This window comes from Rhinoderma darwinii (genome assembly GCF_050947455.1).
Source record: "Rhinoderma darwinii isolate aRhiDar2 chromosome 1 unlocalized genomic scaffold, aRhiDar2.hap1 SUPER_1_unloc_28, whole genome shotgun sequence".
NCBI classification, from domain to species: Eukaryota; Metazoa; Chordata; class Amphibia; order Anura; family Rhinodermatidae; genus Rhinoderma; species Rhinoderma darwinii.
The window spans coordinates 128,488-151,195 of record NW_027461665.1 but is presented as its reverse complement, the minus strand read 5'-3'; the positions used below and the strand labels follow the sequence as shown (position 1 = coordinate 151,195).

Sequence of the window (22,708 nt, the reverse complement as noted above, 5' to 3'; positions counted from 1 at the left end):
ATAGGACTATGGATTAAAGCATTTAACGTCAATGGCCATTCTAAGCTGAATGTGCCTGCTCTCGTCAGAACGCAGAAGTTACACAGCTTAAGGCCTCACTAGTACCAGTGTGGGAGACTGTCTGGGAATCCGTGGTGCGGTTGACTTTTTATTATGTCGTTTAGATTTTGTTTCACAATAGATTAAATAGGACTATGGATTAAGGCTTTTAATGTCAATGGCCGTTCTAAGCTGAATGTGCCTGCTCTCGTCAGATCGCAGAAGTTACACAGCTTAAGGCCTCGCTAGTACCAGTGTGGGAGACTGTCTGGGAATCCGTGGTGCGGTTGACTTTTTATTATGTCGTTTAGATTTTGTTTCACAATCGATTAAAAAGGACCATGGATTAAAGCATTTACTGTCAATGGCCATTCTAAGCTGAATGTGCCTGCTCTCGTTAGATCGCAGAAGTTACACAGCTTAACGCCTCACTAGTACCAGTGTGGGAGACTGTCTGGGAATCCGTGGTGCGGTTGACTTTTTATTATGTCGTTTAGATTTTTTTTCACAATAGATTAAATAGGACTATGGATTAAAGCGTTTAACGTCAATGGCCATTCTAAGCTGAATGTGCCTGCTCTCGTCCGAACGCAGAAGTTACACAGCTTAAGGCCTCGCTAGTACTAGTGTGGGAGACTGTCTGGGAATCCGTGGTGTAATTGAATTTTTATTATGTTGTTTAGATTTTGTTTCACAATCGATTAAAATGGACTATGGATTAAGGCTTTTAATGTCAATGGCCATTCTAAGCTGAATGTGCCTGCTCTCGTCAGATCGCAGAAGTTACACAGCTTAAGGCCTCGCTAGTACCAGTGTGGGAGACTGTCTGGGAATCCGTGGTTCGGTTGACTTTTTATTAAGTCGTTTAGATTTTGTTTCACAATCGATTAAAATGAACTATGGATTAAAGCATTTAATGTCAATGGCCATTCTAAGCTGAATGTGCCTGCTCTCGTCCGAACGCAGAAGTTACACAGCTTAAGGCCTCGCTAGTACCAGTGTGGGAGACTGTCTGGGAATCCGTGGTGTAATTGCATTTTTATTATGTTGTTTAGATTTTGTTTCACAATCGATTAAAATGGACTATGGATTAAGGCTTTTAATGTCAATGGCCATTCTAAGCTGAATGTGCCTGCTCTCGTCAGATCGCAGAAGTTACACAGCTTAAGGCCTCGCTAGTACCAGTGTGGGAGACTGTCTGGGAATCCGTGGTGCGGTTGACTTTTTATTATGTCATTTAGATTTTGTTTCACAATCGATTAAAATGGACTATGGATTAAAGCATTTAATGTCAATGGCCATTCTAAGCTGAATGTGCCTGCTCTCGTTAGATCGCAGAAGTTACACAGCTTAACGCCTCGCTAGTACCAGTGTGGGAGACTGTCTGGGAATCCGTGGTGCGGTTGACTTTTTATTATGTAGTTTAGATTTTTTTTCACAATAGATTAAAAAAGACTATGGATTAAAGCATTTAATGTCAATGGCCATTCTAAGCTGAATGTCCCTGCTCTCGTCAGATCGCAGAAGTTACACAGCTTAAGGCCTCGCTAGTACCAGTGTGGGAGACTGTCTGGGAATCCGTGGTGCGGTTGACTTTTTATTATGTTGGTTACATTTTGTTTCACAATAGATTAAATAGGACTATGGATTAAGGCTTTTAATGTCAATAGCCATTCTAAGCTGAATGTGACTGCTCTCGTCAGATCGTAGAAGTTACACAGCTTAAGGCATCGCTAGTACCAGTGTGGGAGACTGTCTGGGAATCTGTGGTGCGGTTGACTTTTTATTATGTCGTTTAGATTTTGTTTCACAATCGATTAAAAAGGACTATGGATTAAAGCATTTAATGTCAATGGCCATTCTAAGCTGAATGTGCCTGCTCTCGTTAGATCGCAGAAGTTACACAGCTTAACGCCTCGCTAGTACCAGTGTGGGAGACTGTCTGGGAATCCGTGGTGCGGTTGACTTTTTATTATGTCGTTTAGATTTTGTTTCACAATCGATTAAAAAGGACTATGGATTAAAGCATTTAATCTCAATGGCCATTCTAAGCTGAATGTGCCTGCTCTCGTCAGATCGCAGAAGTTACACAGCTTAAGGCCTCGCTAGTACCAGTGTGGGAGACTGTCTGGGAATCCGTGGTGCGGTTGACTTATTATTATGTTGTTTAGATTTTGTTTCACAATCGATTAAAAAGGACTATGGATTAAAGCATTTAATGTCAATGGCCATTCTAAGCTGAATGTGCCTGCTCTCGTCAGATCGCAGAAGTTACACAGCTTAAGGCCTCGCTAGTACCAGTGTGGGAGACTGTCTGGGAATCCGTGGTGCGGTTGAATTTTTATTATGTCGTTTAGATTTTGTTTCACAATCGATTAAAAAGGACTATGGATTAAAGCCTTTAATGTCAATGGCCATTCTAAGCTGAATGTCCCTGCTCTCGTTAGATCGCAGAAGTAACACAGCTTAACGCCTCGCTAGTACCAGTGTGGGAGACTGTCTGGGAATCCGTGGTGCGGTTGACTTTTTATTATGTCGTTTAGATTTTGTTTCATAATAGATTAAATAGGACTATGGATTAAAGCATTTAACGTCAATGGCCATTCTAAGCTGAATGTGCCTGCTCTCGTCAGATCGCAGAAGTTACACAGCTTAAGGCCTCGCTAGTACCAGTGTGGGAGACTGTCTGGGAATCCGTGGTGCGGTTGAATTTTTTATTATGTCGTTTAGATTTTGTTTCACAATCGATTAAAAAGGACTATGGATTAAAGCATTTTATGTCAATGGCCATTCTAAGCTGAATGTCCCTGCTCTCGTCAGATCGCAGAAGTTACACAGCTTAAGGCCTCGCTAGTAACAGTGTGGGAGACTGTCTGGGAATCCGTGGTGCGGTTGACTTTTTATTATGTCGTTTAGATTTTGTTTCACAATCGATTAAAAAGGACTATGGATTAAAGCATTTAATGTCAATGGCCATTCTAAGCTGAATGTGCCTGCTCTCGTCAGATCGCAGAAGTTACACAGCTTAAGGCCTCGCTAGTACCAGTGTGGGAGACTGTCTGGGAATCCGTGGTGCGGTTGACTTTTTATTATGTCGTTTAGATTTTGTTTCACAATCGATTAAAAAGGACTATGGATTAAAGCATTTAACGTCAATGGCCATTCTAAGCTGAATGTCCCTGCTCTCGTCAAATCGCAGAAGTTACACAGCTTAAGGCCTCGCTAGTACCAGTGTGGGAGACTGTCTGGGAATCCGTGGTGCGGTTGTCTTTTTATTATGTCGTTTAGATTTTGTTTCACAATCGATTAAAAAGGAGTATGGATTAAAGCATTTAATGTCAATGGCCATTCTAAGCTGAATGTGCCTGCTCTCGTCAGATCGCAGAAGTTACACAGCTTAAGGCCTCGCTAGTACCAGTGTGAGAGACTGACTGGGAATCCGTGGTGCGGTTGAATTTTTATTATGTCGTTTAGATTTTGTTTCACAATCGATTAAAAAGGACTATGGATTAAAGCATTTAATGTCAATGGCCATTCTAAGCTGAATGTGCCTGCTCTCGTCAGATCGCAGAAGTTACACAGCTTAAGGCCTCGCTAGTACCAGTGTGGGAGACTGTCTGGGACTCCGTGGTCCGGTTGACTTTTTATTATGTCGTTTAGATTTTGTTTCACAATAGATTAAATAGGACTATGGATTAAAGCATTTAACGTCAATGGCCATTCTAAGCTGAATGTGCCTGCTCTCGTCAGAACGCAGAAGTTACACAGCTTAAGGCCTCACTAGTACCAGTGTGGGAGACTGTCTGGGAATCCGTGGTGCGGTTGACTTTTTATTATGTCGTTTAGATTTTGTTTCACAATAGATTAAATAGGACTATGGATTAAGGCTTTTAATGTCAATGGCCGTTCTAAGCTGAATGTGCCTGCTCTCGTCAGATCGCAGAAGTTACACAGCTTAAGGCCTCGCTAGTACCAGTGTGGGAGACTGTCTGGGAATCCGTGGTGCGGTTGACTTTTTATTATGTCGTTTAGATTTTGTTTCACAATCGATTAAAAAGGACCATGGATTAAAGCATTTACTGTCAATGGCCATTCTAAGCTGAATGTGCCTGCTCTCGTTAGATCGCAGAAGTTACACAGCTTAACGCCTCACTAGTACCAGTGTGGGAGACTGTCTGGGAATCCGTGGTGCGGTTGACTTTTTATTATGTCGTTTAGATTTTTTTTCACAATAGATTAAATAGGACTATGGATTAAAGCGTTTAACGTCAATGGCCATTCTAAGCTGAATGTGCCTGCTCTCGTCCGAACGCAGAAGTTACACAGCTTAAGGCCTCGCTAGTACTAGTGTGGGAGACTGTCTGGGAATCCGTGGTGTAATTGAATTTTTATTATGTTGTTTAGATTTTGTTTCACAATCGATTAAAATGGACTATGGATTAAGGCTTTTAATGTCAATGGCCATTCTAAGCTGAATGTGCCTGCTCTCGTCAGATCGCAGAAGTTACACAGCTTAAGGCCTCGCTAGTACCAGTGTGGGAGACTGTCTGGGAATCCGTGGTTCGGTTGACTTTTTATTAAGTCGTTTAGATTTTGTTTCACAATCGATTAAAATGAACTATGGATTAAAGCATTTAATGTCAATGGCCATTCTAAGCTGAATGTGCCTGCTCTCGTCCGAACGCAGAAGTTACACAGCTTAAGGCCTCGCTAGTACCAGTGTGGGAGACTGTCTGGGAATCCGTGGTGTAATTGCATTTTTATTATGTTGTTTAGATTTTGTTTCACAATCGATTAAAATGGACTATGGATTAAGGCTTTTAATGTCAATGGCCATTCTAAGCTGAATGTGCCTGCTCTCGTCAGATCGCAGAAGTTACACAGCTTAAGGCCTCGCTAGTACCAGTGTGGGAGACTGTCTGGGAATCCGTGGTGCGGTTGACTTTTTATTATGTCATTTAGATTTTGTTTCACAATCGATTAAAATGGACTATGGATTAAAGCATTTAATGTCAATGGCCATTCTAAGCTGAATGTGCCTGCTCTCGTTAGATCGCAGAAGTTACACAGCTTAACGCCTCGCTAGTACCAGTGTGGGAGACTGTCTGGGAATCCGTGGTGCGGTTGACTTTTTATTATGTCGTTTAGATTTTTTTTCACAATAGATTAAAAAAGACTATGGATTAAAGCATTTAATGTCAATGGCCATTCTAAGCTGAATGTCCCTGCTCTCGTCAGATCGCAGAAGTTACACAGCTTAAGGCCTCGCTAGTACCAGTGTGGGAGACTGTCTGGGAATCCGTGGTGCGGTTGACTTTTTATTATGTTGGTTACATTTTGTTTCACAATAGATTAAATAGGACTATGGATTAAGGCTTTTAATGTCAATAGCCATTCTAAGCTGAATGTGACTGCTCTCGTCAGATCGTAGAAGTTACACAGCTTAAGGCATCGCTAGTACCAGTGTGGGAGACTGTCTGGGAATCTGTGGTGCGGTTGACTTTTTATTATGTCGTTTAGATTTTGTTTCACAATCGATTAAAAAGGACTATGGATTAAAGCATTTAATGTCAATGGCCATTCTAAGCTGAATGTGCCTGCTCTCGTTAGATCGCAGAAGTTACACAGCTTAACGCCTCGCTAGTACCAGTGTGGGAGACTGTCTGGGAATCCGTGGTGCGGTTGACTTTTTATTATGTCGTTTAGATTTTGTTTCACAATCGATTAAAAAGGACTATGGATTAAAGCATTTAATCTCAATGGCCATTCTAAGCTGAATGTGCCTGCTCTCGTCAGATCGCAGAAGTTACACAGCTTAAGGCCTCGCTAGTACCAGTGTGGGAGACTGTCTGGGAATCCGTGGTGCGGTTGACTTATTATTATGTTGTTTAGATTTTGTTTCACAATCGATTAAAAAGGACTATGGATTAAAGCATTTAATGTCAATGGCCATTCTAAGCTGAATGTGCCTGCTCTCGTCAGATCGCAGAAGTTACACAGCTTAAGGCCTCGCTAGTACCAGTGTGGGAGACTGTCTGGGAATCCGTGGCGCAGTTGAATTTTTATTATGTCGTTTAGATTTTGTTTCACAATAGATTAAATAGGACTATGGATTAAAGCATTTAACGTCAATGGCCATTCTAAGCTGAATGTGCCTTCTCTCGTCAGAACGCAGAAGTTACACAGCTTAAGGCCTCGCTAGTACCAGTGTGGGAGACTGTCTGGGAATCCGTGGTGCGGTTGAATTTTTATTATGTCGTTTAGATTTTGTTTCACAATCGATTAAAAAGGACTATGGATTAAAGCATTTAATGTCAATGGCCATTCTAAGCTGAATGTCCCTGCTCTCGTCAGTTCACAGAAGTTACACAGCTTAAGGCCTCGCTAGTACCAGTTTGGGAGACTGTCTGGGAATCCGTGGTGCGGTTGACTTTTTATTATGTCGTTTAGATTTTGTTTCACAATCGATTAAAAAGGACTATGGATTAAAGCATTTAATGTTAATGGCCATTCTAAGCTGAATGTCCCTGCTCTCGTCAGATCGCAGAAGTTACACAGCTTAAATCCTCGCTAGTACCAGTGTGGGAGACTGTCTGGGAATCCGTGGTGCGGTTGACTTTTTATTACGTCGTTTAGATTTTGTTTCACAATCGATTAAAAAGGACTATGGATTAAAGCCTTTAATGTCAATGGCCATTCTAAGCTGAATGTGCCTTCTCTCGTCAGATCGCAGAAGTTACACAGCTTAAGGCCTCGCTAGTACCAGTGTGGGAGACTGTCTGGGAATCCGTGGTGCGGTTGACTTTTTATTATGTCGTTTAGATTTTGTTTCACAATCGATTAAAAAGGACTATGGATTAAGGCTTTTAATGTCAATGGCCATTCTAAGCTGAATGTGCCTGCTCTCGTCAGATCGCAGAAGTTACACAGCTTAAGACCTCGCTAGTACCAGTGTGGGAGACTGTCTGGGAATCCGTGGTGCGGTTGACTTTTTATTATGTCGTTTAGATTTTGTTTCACAATCGATTAAAAAGGACTATGGATTAAGGCTTTTAATGTCAATGGCCATTCTAAGCTGAATGTGCCTGCTCTCGTCAGATCGCAGAAGTTACACAGCTTAAGACCTCGCTAGTACCAGTGTGGGAGACTGTCTGGAAATCCGTGGTGCGGTTGAATTTTTATTATGTCGTTTAGATTTTGTTTCACAATCGATTAAAAAGGACTATGGATTAAAGCATTTAATGTCAATGGCCATTCTAAGCTGAATGTCCCTGCTCTCGTCAGATCGCAGAAGTTACACAGCTTAAGGCCTCGCTAGTACCAGTGTGGGAGACTGTCTGGGAATCCGTGGTGCGGTTGACTTTTTATTATGTTGTTTAGATTTTGTTTCACAATAGATTAAATAGGACTATGGATTAAGGCTTTTAATGTCAATGGCCATTCTAAGCTGAATGTGCCTGCTCTCGTCAGATCGCAGAAGTTACACAGCTTAAGACCTCGCTAGTACCAGTGTGGGAGACTGTCTGGGAAACCGTGGTGCGGTTGACTTTTTGTTATGTCGTTTAGATTTTGTTTCACAATCGATTAAAAAGGACTATGGATTAAAGCATTTAATGTCAATGGCCATTCTAAGCTGAATGTGCCTGCTCTCGTCAGATCGCAGAAGTTACACAGCTTAAGGCCTCGCTAGTACCAGTGTGGGAGACTGTCTGGGAATCCGTGGTGCGGTTGACTTTTTATTATGTTGTTTAGATTTTGTTTCACAATAGATTAAATAGGACTATGGATTAAAGCATTTAACGTCAATGGCCATTCTAAGCTGAATGTGCCTTCTCTCGTCAGAACGCAGAAGTTACACAGCTTAAGGCCTCGCTAGTACCAGTGTGGGAGACTGTCTGGGAATCCGTGGTGCGGTTGAATTTTTATTATGTCGTTGAGATTTTGTTTCACAATCGATTAAAAAGGACTATGGATTAAAGCATTTAATGTCAATGGCCATTCTAAGCTGAATGTCCCTGCTCTCGTCAGATCGCAGAAGTTACACAGCTTAAGGCCTCGCTAGTACCAGTGTGGGAGACTGTCTGGGAATCCGTGGTGCGGTTGACTTTTTATTATGTCGTTTAGATTTTGTTTCACAATCGATTAAAAAGGACTATGGATTAAAGCATTTAATGTCAATGGCCATTCTAAGCTGAATGTCCCTGCTCTCGTTAGATCGCAGAAGTTACACAGCTTAACGCCTCGCTAGTACCAGTGTGGGAGACTGTCTGGGAATCCGTGGTACGGTTGACTTTTTATTATGTCGTTTAGATTTTGTTTCACAATAGATTAAATAGGACTATGGATTAAAGCATTTAACGTCAATGGCCATTCTAAGCTGAATGTGCCTGCTCTCGTCAGATCGCAGAAGTTACACAGCTTAAGGCCTCGCTAGTACCAGTGTGGGAGACTGTCTGGGAATCCGTGGTGCGGTTGAATTTTTATTATGTCGTTTAGATTTTGTTTCACAATCGATTAAAAAGGACTATGGATTAAAGCATTTTATGTCAATGGCCATTCTAAGCTGAATGTCCCTGCTCTCGTCAGATCGCAGAAGTTACACAGCTTAAGGCCTCGCTAGTACCAGTGTGGGAGACTGTCTGGGAATCCGTGGTGCGGTTGACTTTTTATTATGTCGTTTAGATTTTGTTTCACAATCGATTAAAAAGGACTATGGATTAAAGCATTTACTGTCAATGGCCATTCTAAGCTGAATGTGCCTGCTCTCGTTAGATCACAGAAGTTACACAGCTTAACGCCTCGCTAGTACCAGTGTGGGAGACTGTCTGGGAATCCGTGGTGCGGTTGACTTTTTATTATGTCGTTTAGATTTTTTTTCACAATAGATTAAATAGGACTATGGATTAAAGCATTTAACGTCAATGGCCATTCTAAGCTGAATGTGCCTGCTCTCGTCAGAACGCAGAAGTTACACAGCTTAAGGCCTCGCTAGTACCAGTGTGGGAGACTGTCTGGGAATCCGTGGTGCGGTTGACTTTTTATTATGTTGTTTAGATTTTGTTTCACAATCGATTAAAAAAGACTATGGATTAAAGCATTTAATGTCAATGGCCATTCTAAGCTGAATGTCCCTGCTCTCGTCAGATCGCAGAAGTTACACAGCTTAAGGCCTCGCTAGTACCAGTGTGGGAGACTGTCTGGGAATCCGTGGTGCAGTTGACTTTTTATTATGTCGTTTAGATTTTGTTTCACAATAGATTAAATAGGACTATGGATTAAAGCATTTAACGTCAATGGCCATTCTAAGCTGAATGTGCCTTCTCTCGTCAGAACGCAGAAGTTACACAGCTTAAGGCCTCGCTAGTACCAGTGTGGGAGACTGTCTGGGAATCCGTGGTGCGGTTGAATTTTTATTATGTCGTTTAGATTTTGTTTCACAATAGATTAAATAGGACTATGGATTAAAGCATTTAACGTCAATGGCTATTCTAAGCTGAATGTGCCTGCTCTGGTCAGAACGCAGAAGTTACACAGCTTAAGGCCTCGCTAGTACCAGTGTGGGAGACTGTCTGGGAATCCGTGGTGCGGTTGAATTTTTATTATGTCGTTTAGATTTTGTTTCACAATCGATTAAAAAGGACTATGGATTAAAGCCTTTAATGTCAATGGCCATTCTAAGCTGAATGTCTCTGCTCTCGTTAGATCGCAGAAGTTACACAGCTTAACGCCTCGCTAGTACCAGTGTGGGAGACTGTCTGGGAATCCGTGGTGCGGTTGACTTTTTATTATGTCGTTTAGATTTTGTTTCACAATAGATTAAATAGGACTATGGATTAAAGCATTTAACGTCAATGGCCATTCTAAGCTGAATGTGTCTTCTCTCGTCAGATCGCAGAAGTTACACAGCTTAAGGCCTCGCTAGTACCAGTGTGGGAGACTGTCTGGGAATCCGTGGTGCGGTTGAATTTTTATTATGTCGTTTAGATTTTGTTTCACAATCGATTAAAAAGGACTATGGATTAAAGCATTTTATGTCAATGGCCATTCTAAGCTGAATGTCCCTGCTCTCGTCAGATCGCAGAAGTTACACAGCTTAAGGCCTCGCTAGTAACAGTGTGGGAGACTGTCTGGGAATCCGTGGTGCGGTTGACTTTTTATTATGTCGTTTAGATTTTGTTTCACAATCGATTAAAAAGGACTATGGATTAAAGCATTTAATGTCAATGGCCATTCTAAGCTGAATGTGCCTGCTCTCGTCAGATCGCAGAAGTTACACAGCTTAAGGCCTCGCTAGTACCAGTGTGGGAGACTGTCTGGGAATCCGTGGTGCGGTTGACTTTTTATTATGTCGTTTAGATTTTGTTTCACAATCGATTAAAAAGGACTATGGATTAAAGCATTTAACGTCAATGGCCATTCTAAGCTGAATGTCCCTGCTCTCGTCAGATCGCAGAAGTTACACAGCTTAAGGCCTCGCTAGTACCAGTGTGGGAGACTGTCTGGGACTCCGTGGTGCTGTTGACTTTTTATTATGTTGTTTAGATTTTGTTTCACAATAGATTAAATAGGACTATGGATTAAGGCTTTTAATGTCAATGGCCGTTCTAAGCTGAATGTGCCTGCTCTCGTCAGATCGCAGAAGTTACACAGCTTAAGGCCTCGCTAGTACCAGTGTGGGAGACTGTCTGGGAATCCGTGGTGCGGTGGACTTTTTATTATGTTGTTTAGATTTTGTTTCACAATCGATTAAAAAGGACTATGGATTAAAGCATTTAACGTCAATGGCCATTCTAAGCTGAATGTGCCTGCTCTCGTCAGAACGCAGAAGTTACACAGCTTAAGGCCTCGCTAGTACCAGTGTGGGAGACTGTCTGGGAATCCGTGGTGCGGTTGACTTTTTATTATGTTGTTTAGATTTTGTTTCACAATCGATTAAAAAAGACTATGGATTAAAGCATTTAATGTCAATGGCCATTCTAAGCTGAATGTCCCTGCTCTCGTCAGATCGCAGAAGTTACACAGCTTAAGGCCTCGCTAGTACCAGTGTGGGAGACTGTCTGGGACTCCGTGGTGCTGTTGACTTTTTATTATGTCGTTTAGATTTTGTTTCACAATAGATTAAATAGGACTATGGATTAAAGCATTTAACGTCAATGGCCATTCTAAGCTGAATGTGCCTTCTCTCGTCAGAACGCAGAAGTTACACAGCTTAAGGCCTCGCTAGTACCAGTGTGGGAGACTGTCTGGGAATCCGTGGTGCGGTTGAATTTTTATTATGTCGTTTAGATTTTGTTTCACAATCGATTAAAAAGGACTATGGATTAAAGCATTTAATGTCAATGGCCATTCCAAGCTGAATGTCCCTGCTCTCGTCAGATCGCAGAAGTTACACAGCTTAAGGCCTCGCTAGTACCAGTGTGGGAGACTGTCTGGGAATCCGTGGTGCGGTTGACTTTTTATTATGTCGTTTAGATTTTGTTTCACAATCGATTAAAAAGGACTATGGATTAAAGCATTTAATGTCAATGGCCATTCTAAGCTGAATGTCCCTGCTCTCGTCAGATCGCAGAAGTTATACAGCTTAAGGCCTCGCTAGTACCAGTGTGGGAGACTGTCTGGGAATCCGTGGTGCGGTTGACTTTTTATTACGTCGTTTAGATTTTGTTTCACAATCGATTAAAAAGGACTATCGATTTAAGCATTTAATGTCAATGGCCATTCTAAGCTGAATGTGCCTTCTCTCGTCAGATAGCAGAAGTTACACAGCTTAAGGCCTCGCTAGTACCAGTGTGGGAGACTGTCTGGGAATCCGTGGTGCGGTTGACTTTTTATTATGTCGTTTAGATTTTGTTTCACAATAGATTAAATAGGACTATGGATTAAAGCATTTAACGTCAATGGCCATTCTAAGCTGAATGTGCCTGCTCTGGTCAGAACGCAGAAGTTACACAGCTTAAGGCCTCGCTAGTACCAGTGTGGGAGACTGTCTGGGAATCCGTGGTGCGGTTGAATTTTTATTATGTCGTTTAGATTTTGTTTCACAATCGATTAAAAAGGACTATGGATTAAAGCCTTTAATGTCAATGGCCATTCTAAGCTGAATGTCTCTGCTCTTGTTAGATCGCAGAAGTTACACAGCTTAACGCCTCGCTAGTACCAGTGTGGGAGACTGTCTGGGAATCCGTGGTGCGGTTGACTTTTTATTATGTCGTTTAGATTTTGTTTCACAATAGATTAAATAGGACTATGGATTAAAGCATTTAACGTCAATGGCCATTCTAAGCTGAATGTGCCTTCTCTCGTCAGATCGCAGAAGTTACACAGCTTAAGGCCTCACTAGTACCAGTGTGGGAGACTGTCTGGGAATCCGTGGTGCGGTTGAATTTTTATTATGTCGTTTAGATTTTGTTTCACAATCGATTAAAAAGGACTATGGATTAAAGCATTTTATGTCAATGGCCATTCTAAGCTGAATGTCCCTGCTCTCGTCAGATCGCAGAAGTTACACAGCTTAAGGCCTCGCTAGTAACAGTGTGGGAGACTGTCTGGGAATCCGTGGTGCGGTTGACTTTTTATTATGTCGTTTAGATTTTGTTTCACAATCGATTAAAAAGGACTATGGATTAAAGCATTTAATGTCAATGGCCATTCTAAGCTGAATGTGCCTGCTCTCGTCAGATCGCAGAAGTTACACAGCTTAAGGCCTCGCTAGTACCAGTGTGGGAGACTGTCTGGGAATCCGTGGTGCGGTTGACTTTTTATTATGTCGTTTAGATTTTGTTTCACAATCGATTAAAAAGGACTATGGATTAAAGCATTTAACGTCAATGGCCATTCTAAGCTGAATGTCCCTGCTCTCGTCAGATCGCAGAAGTTACACAGCTTAAGGCCTCGCTAGTACCAGTGTGGGAGACTGTCTGGGACTCCGTGGTGCGGTTGACTTTTTATTATGTTGTTTAGATTTTGTTTCACAATAGATTAAATAGGACTATGGATTAAGGCTTTTAATGTCAATGGCCGTTCTAAGCTGAATGTGCCTGCTCTCGTCAGATCGCAGAAGTTACACAGCTTAAGGCCTCGCTAGTACCAGTGTGGGAGACTGTCTGGGAATCCGTGGTGCGGTGGACTTTTTATTATGTTGTTTAGATTTTGTTTCACAATCGATTAAAAAGGACTATGGATTAAAGCATTTACTGTCAATGGCCATTCTAAGCTGAATGTGCCTGCTCTCGTTAGATCGCAGAAGTTACACAGCTTAACGCCTCACTAGTACCAGTGTGGGAGGCTGTCTGGGAATCCGTGGTGCGGTTGACTTTTTATTATGTCGTTTAGATTTTTTTTCACAATAGATTAAATAGGACTATGGATTAAAGCGTTTAATGTCAATGGCCATTCTAAGCTGAATGTGCCTGCTCTCGTCCGAACGCAGAAGTTACACAGCTTAAGGCCTCGCTAGTACCAGTGTGGGAGACTGTCTGGGAATCCGTGGTGTAATTGAATTTTTATTATGTTGTTTAGATTTTGTTTCACAATAGATTAAATAGGACTATGGATTAAGGCTTTTAATGTCAATGGCCATTCTAAGCTGTATGTGCCTGCCCTCGTTAGATCGCAGAAGTTACACAGCTTAACGCCTCGCTAGTACCAGTGTGGGAGACTGTCTGGGAATCCGTGGTGCGGTTGACTTTTTATTATGTCGTTTAGATTTTGTTTCACAATAGATTAAATAGGACTATGGATTAAAGCATTTAACGTCAATGGCCATTCTAAGCTGAATGTGCCTGCTCTAATCAGAACGCAGAAGTTACACAGCTTAAGGCCTCGCTAGTACCAGTGTGGGAGACTGTCTGGGAATCCGTGGTGCGGTTGAATTTTTATTATGTCGTTTAGATTTTGTTTCACAATCGATTAAAAAGGACTATGGATTAAAGCATTTAATGTCAATGGCCATTCTAAGCTGAATGTGCCTGCTCTCGTCAAATCGCAGAAGTTACACAGCTTAAGGCCTCGCTAGTACCAGTGTGGGAGACTGTCTAGGAATCCGTGGTGCGTTGACTTTTTATTATGTTGTTTAGATTTTGTTTCACAATCGATTAAAAAGGACTATGGATTAAAGCATTTAATGTCAATGGCCATTCTAAGCTGAATGTGCCTGCTCTCGTCAGATCGCAGAAGTTACACAGCTTAAGGCCTCGCTAGTACCAGTGTGGGAGACTGTCTGGGAATCCGTGGTGCGGTTGACTTTTTATTATGTCGTTTAGATTTTGTTTCACAATCGATTAAAAAGGACTACGGATTAAAGCATTTAATGTCAATGGCTATTCTAAGCTGAATGTGCCTGCTCTCGTCAGATCGCAGAAATTACACAGCTTAAGGCCTCGCTAGTACCAGTGTGGGAGACTGTCTGGGAATCCGTGGTGCGGTTGACTTTTTATTATGTCGTTTAGATTTTGTTTCACAATAGATTAAATAGGACTATGGATTAAAGCATTTAATGTCAATGGCCATTCTAAGCTGAATGTCCCTGCTCTCGTCAGATCGCAGAAATTACACAGCTTAAGGCCTCGCTAGTACCAGTGTGGGAGACTGTCTGGGAATCCGTGGTGCGGTTGAGTTTTTATTATGTCGTTTAGATTTTGTTTCACAATCGATTAAAAAGGACTATGGATTAAAGCCTTTATTGTCAATGGCCATTCTAAGCTGAATGTCCCTGCTCTCGTCAGATCGCAGAAGTTGCACAGCTTAAGGCCTCGCTGGTACCAGTGTGGGAGACTGTCTGGGAATGCGTGGTGCGGTTGACTTTTTATTATGTTGTTTAGATTTTGTTTCACAATAGATTAAATAGGACTATGGATTAAGGCTTTTAATGTCAATGGCCATTCTAAGCTGAATGTGCCTGCTCTCGTCAAATCGCAGAAGTTACACAGCTTAAGGCCTCGCTAGTACCAGTGTGGGAGACTGTCTGGGAATCCGTGGTGCGGTTGACTTTTTATTATGTCGTTTAGATTTTGTTTCACAATCGATTAAAAAGGACTATGGATTAAAGCATTTAATGTCAATGGCCATTCTAAGCTGAATGTGCCTGCTCTCGTCAGATCGCAGAAGTTACACAGCTTAAGGACTTGCTAGTACCAGTGTGGGAGACAGTCTGGGAATCCGTGGTGCGGTTGACTTTTTATTATGTCGTTTAGATTTTGTTTCACAATCGATTAAAAAGGACTATGGATTAAAGCATTTAATGTCAATGGCCATTCTAAGCTGAATGTGCCAGCTCTTGTCAGATCGCAGAAGTTACACAGCTTAAGCCCTCGCTAGTACCAGTGTGGGAGACTGTCTGGGAATCCGTGGTGCGGTTGACTTTTTATTATGTCGTTTAGATTTTTTTTTTTCACAATAGATTAAAAAGGACTATGGATTAAAGCATTTAATGTCAATGGCCATTCTAAGCTGAATGTGCCTGCTCTCGTCAGATCGCAGAAGTTACACAGCTTAAGGCCTCGCAAGTACCAGTGTGGGAGACTGTCTGGGAATCCGTGGTGCGGTTGACTTTTTATTATGTCGTTTAGATTATGTTTCACAATAGATTAAATAGGACTATGGATTAAAGCATTTAACGTCAATAGCCATTCTAAGCTGAATGTGCCTGCTCTCGTCAGAACGCAGAAGTTACACAGCTTAAGGCCTCGCTAGTACCAGTGTGGGAGACTGTCTGGGAATCTGTGGTGTGGTTGAATTTTTATTATGTCGTTTAGATTTTGTTTCACAATCGATTAAATAGGACTATGGATTAAGGCTTTTAATGTCAATGGCCATTCTAAGCTGAATGTCCCTGCTCTCGTCAGATCGTAAAAGTTACACAGCTTAAGGCCTCGCTAGTACCAGTGTGGGAGACTGTCTGGGAATCCGTGGTGCGGTTGACTTTTTATTATGTTGTTTAGATTTTGTTTCACAGTAGATTAAATAGGACTATGGATTAAGGCTTTTAATGTCAATGGCCATTCTAAGCTGCATGTGCCTGCTCTCGTCAGATCACAGAAGTTACCCAGCTTAAGGCCTCGCTAGTACCAGTGTGGGAGACTGTCTGGGAATACGTGGTGCGGTTGACTTTTTATTATGTCGTTTAGATTTTGTTTCACAATCGATTAAAAAGGACTATGGATTAAAGCATTTAATGTCAATTGCCATTCTAAGCTGAATGTGCCTGCTCTAGTTAGATCGCAGAAGTTCCACAGCTTAACGCCTCGCTAGTACCAGTGTGGGAGACTGTCTGGGAATCCGTGGTGCGGTTGACTTTTTATTTTTGTCGTTTAGATTTTGTTTCACAATAGATTAAATAGGACTATGGATGAAAGCATATGACGTCAATGGCCATTCTAAGCTGAATGTGCCTGCTCTCGTTAGATAGCAGAAGTTACACAGCTTAAGGCCTCGCTAGTACCAGTGTGGGAGACTGTCTGGGAATCCGTGGTGCGGTTTAATTTTTATTATGTCGTTTAGATTTTGTTTCACAATCGATTAAAAAGGACTATGGATTAAAGCATTTAATGTCAATGGCCATTCTAAGCTGAATGTTCCTGCTCTAGTTAGATCGCAGAAGTTACACAGCTTAACGCCTCGCTAGTACCAGTGTGGGAGACTGTCTGGGAATCCGTGGTGCGGTTGACTTTTTATTATGTCGTTTAGATTTTGTTTCACAATAGATTAAATAGGACTATGGATGAAAGCATATAACGTCAATTGCCATTCTAAGCTGAATGTGCCTGCTCTCGTCAGATCGCAGAAGTTACACAGCTTAAGGCCTCGCTAGTACCAGAGTGGGAGACTGTCTGGGAATCCGTGGTGCGGTTGACTTTTTATTATGTCGTTTAGATTTTGTTTCACAATCGATTAAAAAGGACTATGGATTAAAGCATTTAATGTCAATGGCCATTCTAAGCTGAATGTGCCTGCTCTCGTCAGATCGCAGAAGTTACACAGCTTAAGGCCTCGCTAGTACCAGTGTAGGAGACTGTCTGTGAATCCGTGGTGCGGTTGACTTTTTATTATGTTGTTTAGATTTTATTTCACAATAGATTAAATAGGACTATGGATTAAGGCTTTTAATGTCAATGGCCATTCTAAGCTGAATGTGCCTGCTCTCGTCAGATCGCAGAAGTTACACAGCTTAAGGCCTCGCTAGTACCAGTGTGGGAGACTGTCTGGGAATCCGTGGTGCGTTTGACTTTTTATTATGTCGTTTAGATTTTGTTTCACAATCGATTAAAAAGGACTATGGATTAAAGCATTTAATGCCAATGGCCATTCTAAGCTGAATGTGCCTTCTCTCGTTAGATCGCAGAAGTTACACAGCTTAACGCCTCGCTAGTACTAGTGTGGGAGACTGTCTGGGAATCCGTGGTGCGGTTGACTTTTTATTATGTCGTTTAGATTTTGTTTCACAATAGATTAAATAGGACTATGGATTAAAGTATTTAACGTCAATGGCCATTCTAAGCTGAATGTCCCTGCTCGCGTCAGATCGCAGAAGTTGCACAGCTTAAGGCCTCGCTAGTACAAGTGTGGGAGACTGTCTGGGAATCCGTGGTGCGGTTGACTTTTTATTATGACGTTTAGATTTTGTTTCACAATCAATTAAAAAGGACTATGGATTAAGGCATTTAATGTCAATGGCCATTCTAAGCTGAATGTGCCTGCTCTCGTCAGATCGCAGAAGTTACACAGCTTAAGGCCTCGCTAGTACCAGTGTGGGAGACTGTCTGGGTATCCGTGGTGCGGTTGACTTTTTATTATGTCGTTTAGATTTTGTTTCACAATCGATTAAAAAGGACTATGGATTAAAGCATTTAGTGTCAATGGGCATTCTAAGCTGAATGTACCTGCTCTCGTCAGATCGCTGAAGTTACACAGCTTAAGGCCTCACTAGTACCAGTGTGGGAGACTGTCTGGGAATCCGTGGTGCGGTTGACTTTTTATTATGTCGTTTAGATTTTGTTTCACAATCGATTAAAAAGGACTATGGATTAAAGCATTTAATGTCAATGGCCATTCTAAGCTGAATGTGCCTGCTCTCGTCAGATCGCAGAAGTTACACAGCTTAAGGCCTCGCTAGTACCAGTGTGGGAGACTGTCTGGGAATCCGTGGTGCGGTTGACTTTTTATTATGTCGTTTAGATTTTGTTTCACAATCGATTAAAAAGGACTATGGATTAAAGCATTTAATGTCAATTGCCATTCTAAGCTGAATGTGCCTGCTCTCGTCAGATTGCAGAAGTTACACAGCTTAAGGCCTCGCTAGTACCAGTGTGGGAGACTGTCTGGGAATCCGTGGTGCGGTTGACTTTTTATTATGTCGTTTAGATTTTGTTTCACAATAGATTAAATAGGACTATGGATTAAAGCATTTAGCGTCAATGGCCATTCTAAGCTGAATGTGCCTGCTCTCGTCAGATCGCAGAAGTTACACAGCTTAAGGCCTCGCTAGTACCAGTGTGGGAGACTGTCTGGGAATCCGTGGTGCGGTTGCCTTTTTATTATGTCGTTTAGATTTTGTTTCACAATCGATTAAAAAGGACTATGGATTAAAGCATTTAATGTCAATGGCCATTCTAAGCTGAATGTCCCTGCTCTCGTCAGATCGCAGAAGTTACACAGCTTAAGGCCTCGCTAGTACAAGTGTGGGAGACTGTCTGGGAATCCGTGGTGCGGTTGACTTTTTATTATGTCGTTTAGATTTTGTTTCACAATCGATTAAAAAGGACTATGGATTAAAGCATTTAATGTCAATGGCCATTCTAAGCTGAATGTGCCTGCTCTCGTCAGATCGCAGAAGTTACACAGCTTAAATCCTCGCTAGTACCAGTGTGGGAGACTGTCTGGGAATCCGTGGTGCGGTTGACTTTTTATTATGTCGTTTAGATTTTGTTTCACAATAGATTAAATAGGACTATGGATTAAAGCATTTAACGTCAATGGCCATTCTAAGCTGAATGTGCCTGCTCTGGTCAGAACGCAGAAGTTACACAGTTTAAGGCCTCGCTAGTACCAGTGTGGGAGACTGTCTGGGAATTCGTGGTGCGGTTGACTTTTTATTATGTCGTTTAGATTTTGTTTCACAATCGATTAAAAAGGACTATGGATTAAAGCATTTAATGTCAATGGCCATTCTAATCTGAATGTGTCAGATCGCAGAAGTTACACAGCTTAAGGCCTCGCTAGTACCAGTGTGGGAGACTGTCTGGGAATCCGTGGTGCGGTTGACTTTTTATTATGTCGTTTAGATTTTGTTTCACAATCGATTAAAAAGGACTATGGATTAAAGCATTTAATGTCAATGGCCATTCTAAGCTGAATGTGAATGCTCTCGTCAGATCGCAGAAGTTACACAGCTTAAGGCCTCGCTAGTACCAGTGTGGGAGACTGTCTGGGAATCCGTGGTGCGGTTGACTTTTTATTATGTCGTTTAGATTTTGTTTCACAATCGATTAAAAAGGACTATGGATTAAAGCATTTAATGTCAATGGCCATTCTAAGCTGAATGTCCCTGCTCTCGTCAGATCGCAGAAGTTGCACAGCTTAAGGCCTCGCTAGTACCAGTGTGGGAGACTGTCTGGGAATCCGTGGTGCGGTTTTCTTTTTATTATGTCGTTTAGATTTTGTTTCACAATCGATTAAAAAGGACTATGGATTAAAGCATTTAATGTCAATGGCCATTCTAAGCTGAATGTGCCTGCTCTCGTCAGATCGCAGAAGTTACACAGCTTAAGGCCTCGCTAGTACCAGTGTGGTAGACTGTCTGGGAATCCGTGGTGCGGCTGACTTTTTATTATGTCGTTTAGATTTTGTTTCACAATAGATTAAATAGGACTATGGATTAAAACATTTAACGCCAATGGCCATTCTAAGCTGAATGTGCCTGCTCTCGTCAGAACGCAGAAGTTACACAGCTTAAGGCCTCGCTAGTACCAGTGTGGGAGACTGTCTGGGAATCCGTGGTGCGGTTGAAGTTTTATTATGTCGTTTAGATTTTGTTTCACAATCGATTAAAAAGGACTATGGATTAAAGCATTTAATGTCAATGGCCATTCTAAGCTGAATGTCCCTGCTCTCGTCAGATCGCAGAAGTTACACAGCTTAAGGCCTCGCTAGTACCAGTGTGGGAGACTGTCTGGGAATCCGTGGTGCGGTTGACTTTTTATTATGTCGTTTAGATTTTGTTTCACAATCGATTAAAAAGGACTATGGATTAAAGCATTTAATGTCAATGGCCATTCTAAGCTGAATGTGCCTGCTCTCGTCAGATCGCAGAAGTTACACAGCTTAAGGCCTCGCTAGTACCAGTGTGGGAGACTGTCTGGGAATCCGTGGTGCGGTTGACTTTTTATTATGTCGTTTAGATTTTGTTTCACAATAGATTAAATAGGACTATGGATTAAAGCATTTAATGTCAATGGCCATTCTAAGCTGAATGTGCCTGCTCTCGGCAGTACGCAGAAGTTACACAGCTTAAGGCCTCGCTAGTACCAGTGTGGGAGACTGTCTGGGAATCCGTGGTGCGGTTTAATTTTTATTATGTCGTTTAGATTTTGTTTCACAATTGATTAAAAAGGACTATGGATTAAAGGATTTAATGTCAATGGCCATTCTAAGCTGAATGTCCCTGCTCTCGTCAGATCGCAGAAGTTACACAGCTTAAGGCCTCGCTAGTACCAGTGTGGGAGGCTGTCTGGGAATCCGTGGTGCGGTTGACTTTTTATTATGTCGTTTAGATTTTGTTTCACAATCGATTAAAAAGGACTATGGGTTAAAGCATTTAATGTCAATGGCCATTCTAAGCTGAATGTGCCTGCTCTCGTCAGATCGCAGAAGTTACACAGCTTAAGGCCTCGCTAGTACCAGTGTGGGAGACTGTCTGGGAATCCGTGGTGCGGTTGACTTTTTATTATGTTGTTTAGATTTTATTTCACAATAGATTAAATAGGACTATGGATTAAGGCTTTTAATGTCAATGGCCATTCTAAGCTGAATGTGCCTGCTCTCGTCAGATCGCAGAAGTTACACAGCTTAAGGCCTCGCTAGTACTAGTGTGGGAGACTGTCTGGGAATCGGTGGTGTGGTTGACTTTTTATTATGTCGTTTAGATTTTGTTTCACAATCGATTAAAAAGGACTATGGATTAAAGCATTTAATGCCAATGGCCATTCTAAGCTGTATGTGCCTGCTCTCGTTAGATCGCAGAAGTTACACATCTTAACGCCTCGCTAGTACTAGTGTGGGAGACTGTCTTGGAATCCGTGGTGCGTTTGACTTTTTATTATGTCGTTTAGATTTTGTTTCACAATAGATTAAATAGGACTATGGATTAAAGCATTTAACGTCAATGGCCATTCTAAGCTGAATGTGCCTGCTCTCGTCAGATCGCAGAAGTTACACAGCTTAAGTCCTCGCTAGTACCAGTGTGGGAGACTGTCTTGGAATCCGTGGTGCGTTTGACTTTTTATTATGTCGTTTAGATTTTGTTTCACAATAGATTAAATAGGACTATGGATTAAAGCATTTAACGTCAATGGCCATTCTAAGCTGAATGTGCCTGCTCTCGTCAGATCGCAGAAGTTACACAGCTTAAGTCCTCGCTAGTACCAGTGTGGGAGACTGTCTTGGAATCCGTGGTGCGTTTGACTTTTTATTATGTCGTTTAGATTTTGTTTCACAATAGATTAAATAGGACTATGGATTAAAGCATTTAATGTCAATGGCCATTCTAAGCTGAATGTCCCTGCTCTCGTCAGATCGCAGAAGTTGCACAGCTTAAGGCCTCGCTAGTACCAGTGTGGGAGACTGTCTGGGAATCCGTGGTGCGGTTGCCTTTTTATTATGTCGTTTAGATTTTGTTTCACAATCGATTAAAAAGGACTATGGATTAAAGCATTTAATGTTAATGGCCATTCTAAGCTGAATGTGCCTGCTCTCGTTAGATCGCAGAAGTTAAACAGCTTAACGCCTCGCTAGTACCAGTGTGAGAGACTGTCTGGGAATCCGTGGTGCGGTTGACTTTTTATTATGTCGTTTAGATTTTGTTTCACAATAGATTAAATAGGACTATGGATTAAAGCATTTAACGTCAATGGCCATTCTAAGCTGAATGTGCCTGCTCTCGTCAGATCGCAGAAGTTACACAGCTTAAGGCCTCGCTAGTACCAGTGTGGGAGACTGTCTGGGAATCCGTGGTGCGGTTGACTTTTTATTATGTCGTTTAGATTTTGTTTCACAATCGATTAAAAAGGACTATGGATTAAAGCATGTTTTTATGTCAATGGCCATTCTAAGCTGAATGTACCTGCTCTCGTCAGATCGCAGAAGTTACACAGCTTAAGGCCTCGCTAGTACCAGTGTGGGAGACTGTCTGGGAATCCGTGGTGCGGTTGACTTTTTATTATGTCGTTTAGATTTTGTTTCACAATCGATTAAAAAGTACTATGGATTAAAGCATTTTATATCAATGGCCATTCTAAGCTGAATGTGCCTGCTCTCGTCAGATCGCAGAAGTTACACAGCTTAAGGCCTCGCTAGTACCAGTGTGGGAGACTGTCTGGGAATCCGTGGTGCGGTTGACTTTTTATTATGTCGTTTAGATTTTGTTTCACAATCGATTAAAAAGTACTATGGATTAAAG

The 22,708-nt window shown here is 41.8% G+C and overlaps 99 pseudogenes; all 99 read left to right on the top strand.

Moving 5' to 3' along the window:
- The first annotated feature begins 27 nt into the window (after positions 1–27).
- On the top strand, positions 28–146 carry LOC142671212 (5S ribosomal RNA; annotated as a pseudogene).
- A 67-nt stretch (positions 147–213) lies between these two features.
- On the top strand, positions 214–332 carry LOC142671290 (5S ribosomal RNA; annotated as a pseudogene).
- Positions 333–399: 67 nt separating this feature from the next.
- LOC142672305 (5S ribosomal RNA) lies at positions 400–518 on the top strand (annotated as a pseudogene).
- A 68-nt stretch (positions 519–586) lies between these two features.
- On the top strand, positions 587–703 carry LOC142672647 (5S ribosomal RNA; annotated as a pseudogene).
- A 254-nt stretch (positions 704–957) lies between these two features.
- On the top strand, positions 958–1,076 carry LOC142672031 (5S ribosomal RNA; annotated as a pseudogene).
- Positions 1,077–1,143: 67 nt separating this feature from the next.
- LOC142672438 (5S ribosomal RNA) lies at positions 1,144–1,262 on the top strand (annotated as a pseudogene).
- Positions 1,263–1,329: 67 nt separating this feature from the next.
- Positions 1,330–1,448, top strand: LOC142672126 (5S ribosomal RNA; annotated as a pseudogene).
- A 67-nt stretch (positions 1,449–1,515) lies between these two features.
- Positions 1,516–1,634, top strand: LOC142672999 (5S ribosomal RNA; annotated as a pseudogene).
- A 253-nt stretch (positions 1,635–1,887) lies between these two features.
- LOC142672124 (5S ribosomal RNA) lies at positions 1,888–2,006 on the top strand (annotated as a pseudogene).
- A 67-nt stretch (positions 2,007–2,073) lies between these two features.
- LOC142671519 (5S ribosomal RNA) lies at positions 2,074–2,192 on the top strand (annotated as a pseudogene).
- A 67-nt stretch (positions 2,193–2,259) lies between these two features.
- Positions 2,260–2,378, top strand: LOC142671423 (5S ribosomal RNA; annotated as a pseudogene).
- Positions 2,379–2,445: 67 nt separating this feature from the next.
- LOC142672703 (5S ribosomal RNA) lies at positions 2,446–2,564 on the top strand (annotated as a pseudogene).
- Positions 2,565–2,631: 67 nt separating this feature from the next.
- LOC142671422 (5S ribosomal RNA) lies at positions 2,632–2,750 on the top strand (annotated as a pseudogene).
- Positions 2,751–2,818: 68 nt separating this feature from the next.
- On the top strand, positions 2,819–2,937 carry LOC142671924 (5S ribosomal RNA; annotated as a pseudogene).
- Positions 2,938–3,004: 67 nt separating this feature from the next.
- On the top strand, positions 3,005–3,123 carry LOC142672425 (5S ribosomal RNA; annotated as a pseudogene).
- Positions 3,124–3,190: 67 nt separating this feature from the next.
- LOC142672349 (5S ribosomal RNA) lies at positions 3,191–3,309 on the top strand (annotated as a pseudogene).
- A 67-nt stretch (positions 3,310–3,376) lies between these two features.
- LOC142672580 (5S ribosomal RNA) lies at positions 3,377–3,495 on the top strand (annotated as a pseudogene).
- A 253-nt stretch (positions 3,496–3,748) lies between these two features.
- On the top strand, positions 3,749–3,867 carry LOC142671199 (5S ribosomal RNA; annotated as a pseudogene).
- A 67-nt stretch (positions 3,868–3,934) lies between these two features.
- LOC142671289 (5S ribosomal RNA) lies at positions 3,935–4,053 on the top strand (annotated as a pseudogene).
- Positions 4,054–4,120: 67 nt separating this feature from the next.
- LOC142672304 (5S ribosomal RNA) lies at positions 4,121–4,239 on the top strand (annotated as a pseudogene).
- Positions 4,240–4,307: 68 nt separating this feature from the next.
- Positions 4,308–4,424, top strand: LOC142672645 (5S ribosomal RNA; annotated as a pseudogene).
- A 254-nt stretch (positions 4,425–4,678) lies between these two features.
- Positions 4,679–4,797, top strand: LOC142672030 (5S ribosomal RNA; annotated as a pseudogene).
- A 67-nt stretch (positions 4,798–4,864) lies between these two features.
- On the top strand, positions 4,865–4,983 carry LOC142672413 (5S ribosomal RNA; annotated as a pseudogene).
- Positions 4,984–5,050: 67 nt separating this feature from the next.
- Positions 5,051–5,169, top strand: LOC142672123 (5S ribosomal RNA; annotated as a pseudogene).
- Positions 5,170–5,236: 67 nt separating this feature from the next.
- Positions 5,237–5,355, top strand: LOC142672998 (5S ribosomal RNA; annotated as a pseudogene).
- Positions 5,356–5,608: 253 nt separating this feature from the next.
- LOC142672122 (5S ribosomal RNA) lies at positions 5,609–5,727 on the top strand (annotated as a pseudogene).
- A 67-nt stretch (positions 5,728–5,794) lies between these two features.
- Positions 5,795–5,913, top strand: LOC142671516 (5S ribosomal RNA; annotated as a pseudogene).
- Positions 5,914–5,980: 67 nt separating this feature from the next.
- LOC142671890 (5S ribosomal RNA) lies at positions 5,981–6,099 on the top strand (annotated as a pseudogene).
- A 67-nt stretch (positions 6,100–6,166) lies between these two features.
- Positions 6,167–6,285, top strand: LOC142672428 (5S ribosomal RNA; annotated as a pseudogene).
- A 67-nt stretch (positions 6,286–6,352) lies between these two features.
- On the top strand, positions 6,353–6,471 carry LOC142672562 (5S ribosomal RNA; annotated as a pseudogene).
- Positions 6,472–6,724: 253 nt separating this feature from the next.
- LOC142671987 (5S ribosomal RNA) lies at positions 6,725–6,843 on the top strand (annotated as a pseudogene).
- A 67-nt stretch (positions 6,844–6,910) lies between these two features.
- On the top strand, positions 6,911–7,029 carry LOC142671158 (5S ribosomal RNA; annotated as a pseudogene).
- A 67-nt stretch (positions 7,030–7,096) lies between these two features.
- LOC142672569 (5S ribosomal RNA) lies at positions 7,097–7,215 on the top strand (annotated as a pseudogene).
- A 67-nt stretch (positions 7,216–7,282) lies between these two features.
- Positions 7,283–7,401, top strand: LOC142672997 (5S ribosomal RNA; annotated as a pseudogene).
- Positions 7,402–7,468: 67 nt separating this feature from the next.
- LOC142671227 (5S ribosomal RNA) lies at positions 7,469–7,587 on the top strand (annotated as a pseudogene).
- Positions 7,588–7,654: 67 nt separating this feature from the next.
- LOC142672401 (5S ribosomal RNA) lies at positions 7,655–7,773 on the top strand (annotated as a pseudogene).
- Positions 7,774–7,840: 67 nt separating this feature from the next.
- On the top strand, positions 7,841–7,959 carry LOC142672427 (5S ribosomal RNA; annotated as a pseudogene).
- Positions 7,960–8,026: 67 nt separating this feature from the next.
- LOC142672995 (5S ribosomal RNA) lies at positions 8,027–8,145 on the top strand (annotated as a pseudogene).
- A 67-nt stretch (positions 8,146–8,212) lies between these two features.
- Positions 8,213–8,331, top strand: LOC142672743 (5S ribosomal RNA; annotated as a pseudogene).
- Positions 8,332–8,398: 67 nt separating this feature from the next.
- LOC142671421 (5S ribosomal RNA) lies at positions 8,399–8,517 on the top strand (annotated as a pseudogene).
- Positions 8,518–8,584: 67 nt separating this feature from the next.
- Positions 8,585–8,703, top strand: LOC142672993 (5S ribosomal RNA; annotated as a pseudogene).
- Positions 8,704–8,770: 67 nt separating this feature from the next.
- LOC142672734 (5S ribosomal RNA) lies at positions 8,771–8,889 on the top strand (annotated as a pseudogene).
- A 67-nt stretch (positions 8,890–8,956) lies between these two features.
- On the top strand, positions 8,957–9,075 carry LOC142672798 (5S ribosomal RNA; annotated as a pseudogene).
- A 67-nt stretch (positions 9,076–9,142) lies between these two features.
- Positions 9,143–9,261, top strand: LOC142673071 (5S ribosomal RNA; annotated as a pseudogene).
- Positions 9,262–9,328: 67 nt separating this feature from the next.
- On the top strand, positions 9,329–9,447 carry LOC142672426 (5S ribosomal RNA; annotated as a pseudogene).
- Positions 9,448–9,514: 67 nt separating this feature from the next.
- On the top strand, positions 9,515–9,633 carry LOC142672415 (5S ribosomal RNA; annotated as a pseudogene).
- A 439-nt stretch (positions 9,634–10,072) lies between these two features.
- LOC142671923 (5S ribosomal RNA) lies at positions 10,073–10,191 on the top strand (annotated as a pseudogene).
- A 67-nt stretch (positions 10,192–10,258) lies between these two features.
- Positions 10,259–10,377, top strand: LOC142672388 (5S ribosomal RNA; annotated as a pseudogene).
- A 67-nt stretch (positions 10,378–10,444) lies between these two features.
- On the top strand, positions 10,445–10,563 carry LOC142671306 (5S ribosomal RNA; annotated as a pseudogene).
- Positions 10,564–10,630: 67 nt separating this feature from the next.
- Positions 10,631–10,749, top strand: LOC142671883 (5S ribosomal RNA; annotated as a pseudogene).
- Positions 10,750–10,816: 67 nt separating this feature from the next.
- On the top strand, positions 10,817–10,935 carry LOC142672785 (5S ribosomal RNA; annotated as a pseudogene).
- Positions 10,936–11,002: 67 nt separating this feature from the next.
- On the top strand, positions 11,003–11,121 carry LOC142671305 (5S ribosomal RNA; annotated as a pseudogene).
- Positions 11,122–11,188: 67 nt separating this feature from the next.
- LOC142672424 (5S ribosomal RNA) lies at positions 11,189–11,307 on the top strand (annotated as a pseudogene).
- A 67-nt stretch (positions 11,308–11,374) lies between these two features.
- LOC142671556 (5S ribosomal RNA) lies at positions 11,375–11,493 on the top strand (annotated as a pseudogene).
- A 67-nt stretch (positions 11,494–11,560) lies between these two features.
- Positions 11,561–11,679, top strand: LOC142672956 (5S ribosomal RNA; annotated as a pseudogene).
- A 67-nt stretch (positions 11,680–11,746) lies between these two features.
- On the top strand, positions 11,747–11,865 carry LOC142672700 (5S ribosomal RNA; annotated as a pseudogene).
- Positions 11,866–11,932: 67 nt separating this feature from the next.
- On the top strand, positions 11,933–12,051 carry LOC142672089 (5S ribosomal RNA; annotated as a pseudogene).
- Positions 12,052–12,304: 253 nt separating this feature from the next.
- On the top strand, positions 12,305–12,423 carry LOC142672706 (5S ribosomal RNA; annotated as a pseudogene).
- A 67-nt stretch (positions 12,424–12,490) lies between these two features.
- On the top strand, positions 12,491–12,609 carry LOC142671921 (5S ribosomal RNA; annotated as a pseudogene).
- Positions 12,610–12,676: 67 nt separating this feature from the next.
- Positions 12,677–12,795, top strand: LOC142672376 (5S ribosomal RNA; annotated as a pseudogene).
- A 67-nt stretch (positions 12,796–12,862) lies between these two features.
- Positions 12,863–12,981, top strand: LOC142672063 (5S ribosomal RNA; annotated as a pseudogene).
- A 67-nt stretch (positions 12,982–13,048) lies between these two features.
- Positions 13,049–13,167, top strand: LOC142671881 (5S ribosomal RNA; annotated as a pseudogene).
- A 67-nt stretch (positions 13,168–13,234) lies between these two features.
- On the top strand, positions 13,235–13,353 carry LOC142672679 (5S ribosomal RNA; annotated as a pseudogene).
- Positions 13,354–13,421: 68 nt separating this feature from the next.
- Positions 13,422–13,538, top strand: LOC142672727 (5S ribosomal RNA; annotated as a pseudogene).
- A 254-nt stretch (positions 13,539–13,792) lies between these two features.
- On the top strand, positions 13,793–13,911 carry LOC142671888 (5S ribosomal RNA; annotated as a pseudogene).
- Positions 13,912–14,163: 252 nt separating this feature from the next.
- LOC142672363 (5S ribosomal RNA) lies at positions 14,164–14,282 on the top strand (annotated as a pseudogene).
- A 67-nt stretch (positions 14,283–14,349) lies between these two features.
- On the top strand, positions 14,350–14,468 carry LOC142673066 (5S ribosomal RNA; annotated as a pseudogene).
- Positions 14,469–14,535: 67 nt separating this feature from the next.
- Positions 14,536–14,654, top strand: LOC142671695 (5S ribosomal RNA; annotated as a pseudogene).
- Positions 14,655–14,721: 67 nt separating this feature from the next.
- Positions 14,722–14,840, top strand: LOC142672578 (5S ribosomal RNA; annotated as a pseudogene).
- A 67-nt stretch (positions 14,841–14,907) lies between these two features.
- Positions 14,908–15,026, top strand: LOC142671734 (5S ribosomal RNA; annotated as a pseudogene).
- A 442-nt stretch (positions 15,027–15,468) lies between these two features.
- Positions 15,469–15,587, top strand: LOC142673064 (5S ribosomal RNA; annotated as a pseudogene).
- A 67-nt stretch (positions 15,588–15,654) lies between these two features.
- Positions 15,655–15,773, top strand: LOC142671978 (5S ribosomal RNA; annotated as a pseudogene).
- A 67-nt stretch (positions 15,774–15,840) lies between these two features.
- LOC142672226 (5S ribosomal RNA) lies at positions 15,841–15,959 on the top strand (annotated as a pseudogene).
- A 67-nt stretch (positions 15,960–16,026) lies between these two features.
- On the top strand, positions 16,027–16,145 carry LOC142671932 (5S ribosomal RNA; annotated as a pseudogene).
- Positions 16,146–16,771: 626 nt separating this feature from the next.
- Positions 16,772–16,890, top strand: LOC142672976 (5S ribosomal RNA; annotated as a pseudogene).
- A 67-nt stretch (positions 16,891–16,957) lies between these two features.
- On the top strand, positions 16,958–17,076 carry LOC142671148 (5S ribosomal RNA; annotated as a pseudogene).
- Positions 17,077–17,144: 68 nt separating this feature from the next.
- Positions 17,145–17,261, top strand: LOC142672680 (5S ribosomal RNA; annotated as a pseudogene).
- A 254-nt stretch (positions 17,262–17,515) lies between these two features.
- On the top strand, positions 17,516–17,634 carry LOC142672763 (5S ribosomal RNA; annotated as a pseudogene).
- Positions 17,635–17,701: 67 nt separating this feature from the next.
- LOC142671555 (5S ribosomal RNA) lies at positions 17,702–17,820 on the top strand (annotated as a pseudogene).
- Positions 17,821–17,887: 67 nt separating this feature from the next.
- LOC142671969 (5S ribosomal RNA) lies at positions 17,888–18,006 on the top strand (annotated as a pseudogene).
- Positions 18,007–18,073: 67 nt separating this feature from the next.
- Positions 18,074–18,192, top strand: LOC142672351 (5S ribosomal RNA; annotated as a pseudogene).
- Positions 18,193–18,259: 67 nt separating this feature from the next.
- On the top strand, positions 18,260–18,378 carry LOC142671210 (5S ribosomal RNA; annotated as a pseudogene).
- A 67-nt stretch (positions 18,379–18,445) lies between these two features.
- On the top strand, positions 18,446–18,564 carry LOC142671202 (5S ribosomal RNA; annotated as a pseudogene).
- A 67-nt stretch (positions 18,565–18,631) lies between these two features.
- Positions 18,632–18,750, top strand: LOC142671606 (5S ribosomal RNA; annotated as a pseudogene).
- Positions 18,751–18,817: 67 nt separating this feature from the next.
- LOC142672387 (5S ribosomal RNA) lies at positions 18,818–18,936 on the top strand (annotated as a pseudogene).
- Positions 18,937–19,003: 67 nt separating this feature from the next.
- LOC142671709 (5S ribosomal RNA) lies at positions 19,004–19,122 on the top strand (annotated as a pseudogene).
- A 243-nt stretch (positions 19,123–19,365) lies between these two features.
- LOC142672379 (5S ribosomal RNA) lies at positions 19,366–19,484 on the top strand (annotated as a pseudogene).
- Positions 19,485–19,551: 67 nt separating this feature from the next.
- On the top strand, positions 19,552–19,670 carry LOC142672770 (5S ribosomal RNA; annotated as a pseudogene).
- A 67-nt stretch (positions 19,671–19,737) lies between these two features.
- On the top strand, positions 19,738–19,856 carry LOC142672038 (5S ribosomal RNA; annotated as a pseudogene).
- Positions 19,857–20,109: 253 nt separating this feature from the next.
- LOC142672992 (5S ribosomal RNA) lies at positions 20,110–20,228 on the top strand (annotated as a pseudogene).
- A 67-nt stretch (positions 20,229–20,295) lies between these two features.
- On the top strand, positions 20,296–20,414 carry LOC142672339 (5S ribosomal RNA; annotated as a pseudogene).
- Positions 20,415–20,667: 253 nt separating this feature from the next.
- On the top strand, positions 20,668–20,786 carry LOC142671502 (5S ribosomal RNA; annotated as a pseudogene).
- Positions 20,787–20,853: 67 nt separating this feature from the next.
- On the top strand, positions 20,854–20,972 carry LOC142672327 (5S ribosomal RNA; annotated as a pseudogene).
- Positions 20,973–21,039: 67 nt separating this feature from the next.
- On the top strand, positions 21,040–21,158 carry LOC142671700 (5S ribosomal RNA; annotated as a pseudogene).
- A 625-nt stretch (positions 21,159–21,783) lies between these two features.
- Positions 21,784–21,902, top strand: LOC142672396 (5S ribosomal RNA; annotated as a pseudogene).
- Positions 21,903–21,969: 67 nt separating this feature from the next.
- On the top strand, positions 21,970–22,088 carry LOC142672439 (5S ribosomal RNA; annotated as a pseudogene).
- A 67-nt stretch (positions 22,089–22,155) lies between these two features.
- LOC142672315 (5S ribosomal RNA) lies at positions 22,156–22,274 on the top strand (annotated as a pseudogene).
- Positions 22,275–22,344: 70 nt separating this feature from the next.
- LOC142671205 (5S ribosomal RNA) lies at positions 22,345–22,463 on the top strand (annotated as a pseudogene).
- Positions 22,464–22,530: 67 nt separating this feature from the next.
- LOC142671256 (5S ribosomal RNA) lies at positions 22,531–22,649 on the top strand (annotated as a pseudogene).
- Positions 22,650–22,708: the final 59 nt, after the last annotated feature.